This window comes from Eschrichtius robustus, chromosome 3 (genome assembly GCF_028021215.1).
Source record: "Eschrichtius robustus isolate mEscRob2 chromosome 3, mEscRob2.pri, whole genome shotgun sequence".
NCBI classification, from domain to species: domain Eukaryota; kingdom Metazoa; phylum Chordata; class Mammalia; order Artiodactyla; family Eschrichtiidae; genus Eschrichtius; species Eschrichtius robustus.
In genome coordinates, this window is record NC_090826.1 from 185,303,000 (window position 1) to 185,305,745 (window position 2,746).

The 2,746-nt window shown below is 39.9% G+C and overlaps 1 non-coding gene across 1 annotated transcript; it reads right to left on the reverse strand.

Moving 5' to 3' along the window:
* Window positions 1-571: 571 nt before the first annotated feature.
* On the reverse strand, window positions 572-677 carry LOC137763112 (U6 spliceosomal RNA). Its single transcript, XR_011073678.1, has one exon. It is a non-coding gene; the product is annotated as a U6 spliceosomal RNA (small nuclear RNA).
* Between the last annotated feature and the right edge of the window lie 2,069 nt (window positions 678-2,746).

The window sequence follows — 2,746 nt, forward strand, 5'->3', positions numbered from 1 at the left end:
TTTTATTGACATATAGTTGATTTACAATATTGTTTTAGTTTCAGGTGTACAGCAAAGTGATCCAATTACATGTATTTATATGTATTTTTTCAGATTCTTTTCCATTATAGGTTATTACAAGATATTGAATATAGTTCCCTGTGCTACATGGTAGGTCCTTGTTGTTTATCTATTTTAAATATAGTACTGTGTATATGCTAATACAATACTCCTAATTTGTCCCTCCCTCCACCCTTTCCCCTTTGGTAACCATAAGTTTGTTTTCTTTGTCTGTGAGTCTGTTTCTAGTTTTGTAAATAAATTCATTTGTATTATTTTTTAGATTCCATGTATAAGTGATGTCATATAATATTTGTCTTTCTCTTTCTGACTTACTTCACTAAGTATGATAATCTCTAGGTCCATCCATGTTGCTGAAAATGGCATTATTTCATTCTTTTTTATGGCTGAGTAATATTCCATTGTATATATGTGTACATATCTTCTTTACCCATTCATCTGTTGATGGACACTTAGGTTGCTTCCATGTCTTGGCTATTGTGAATAGTGCTGCCATGAACATTGGGGTGCAAAAAATATGGAACACCTCACGAATTTGCATGTCATCCTTGTGCAGGGGCCATGGTAACTTCTCTGTATCGTTCCAATTTTACCATGTGTGCTGCCAAAGTGAGCACCAAACTGCTGAAATTTTTCGACATAAAATGTGTACTTCCAGTAGAAAATGCCAGACTCAGCACACTCTATTTAATCTCTCTGTTGAAACCTCATTAAAATTATAGTAAAAGAAAAAAAGGTTTAAACATACAGTGAAAAGAAAGCATGGTAGATATCAGAGGAAGTAGAAGGAAAACTGAGTTTTAAAAGTGCTGACAAGGGACCTCCCTGGTGGTCCAGTGGTTAAGACTTCCCCTTCCAACGCAGGGGGTGCAGGTTCGATCCCTGGTCGGCAAGCTAAGATCCCACATGCCTCGGGGCCAAAAAGCCAAAACATAAAACAGAAGCAATATTGTAGAAAAATCAATAAAGACTTTAAAAATGGTCCATATCAAAAAAATCTTTAAAAAGAAAAAAGAAAATCATAGTCTGGATATGAAGCAAATGAGCTAGGGTACATCTCATGATGATGAGTGAGGCTGAATGAATGAAGATGAAGGGAGAAGGGAGAATAAGAAGGGAGAATCAACTTGAACTTGAGTCTAGGAAGATCCTCTTTAGAGAGTGTTCATGATCTTGGTGTCTTAGAGACGAGAGTGGAGTTAAAGCACACTACTTAGCACCAAGTGATTAATGTTTACACCGTCAAATGTTGTCACTGCTATTAACTGTTTTTTCATCTTGTAGAATCAACCCAGAGGCAAACACCAAAGACTTTATGTGGGTACATCAAAAAATGTAAATGTTATGAACCTTGATGATATAAGAGTAAGATTTGTTTACAACACTGAGAAGTGAAGGGAAGGATACAGGTGACAACATGGTCATTTTACAAAGGGGGGGGGATAAAGATAACACAGAGAGGGACCAATATTAGTGAACTAACTCTATTAAGGAGGGGAAGGAAGAAGGGAAGGGGTTATAGATGAACTAGATCTTCATCCAACATTGCGGAAGCCAACAGGTAACATCTGAAGCTGATTGTTCAGAAAGAGCTGCATACATGTGGCAGGGGCTGCTAGTGGCTTTTTTAATGTTCATTCTCCCTTTCTTTTATGCAATAAAAATGAATCTGGGTACATGAACACCCAGCTAACAACTACATTTTCCTTGAAGCTAGGTATGGCCAACAAGGAGCCATGCTGGAATGTAGTGTGCAGCCTTTAGGTCAGTTCCTTGAAATAGAAGGAGCCTGGCCGCCCCTCCTCTCTCTCCCTGCCTTCCCTAGGCTGGAGTGCAGGTGAGGCAGAATGTCTATGAAGCTTGTGGAAAAGGGCCATGTCCTCCACAGGGAGGCCGGAGCAGTGCCTTATATCACTGTGTTTTGGAGTTCCATGTTAAGCAGTCTGACTTGTATCCTATTCCTATGAATAATTGTTTCAAGACATAAAGGCATGTAAGTCTTTTTTTTTTTTTTTTTATAAGTGTTTTTTTAAACTTTGGGTTTATTTATTTATTTATTTATGGCTGTGTTGGGTCTTCGTTTCCGTGCGAGGGCTTTCTCTAGTTGCGGCGAGCGGGGGCCACTCTTCATCGCGGTGCGCGGGCCTCTCACTATCGCGGCCTCTCCCATTGCGGAGCACAGGCTCCAGGCGCGCAGGCTCAGTAGTTGTGGCTCACGGGCCTAGTTGCTCCGCGGCATGTGGGATCTTCCCAGACCAGGGCTCGAACCCGTGTCCCCTGCATTGGCAGGCAGATTCTCAACCACTGCGCCACCAGGGAAGCCCGGCATGTAAGTCTTAAAACAGCAATGATTAAAAGCTGTTTTCTGGAAAGCAGGATTCAGTGTGGGGTGGTTGCATCGAAGACAAGCATTGTTTTTCCTTATAACTATTTCTATGCCATTTAATTTTTAAGCACGTGTATGCATCATTTTGATGAAAATAAAATGAAAGTTCGTTAATTAGAGAAAAATAGAACATATACAGTAGTAAAATGGAAATAAATAACTCACTCTCTAACTAACCTGAGAAAACGTTTTAGTGACTCACTTCAAGCTATTTTTTCTCCATATAGTTTTTTGTTTATTTGATCGGAAAGTCTACATTTCAGGGATGGACAGAGGAAGGGGACTCCACCGAGAGGACTG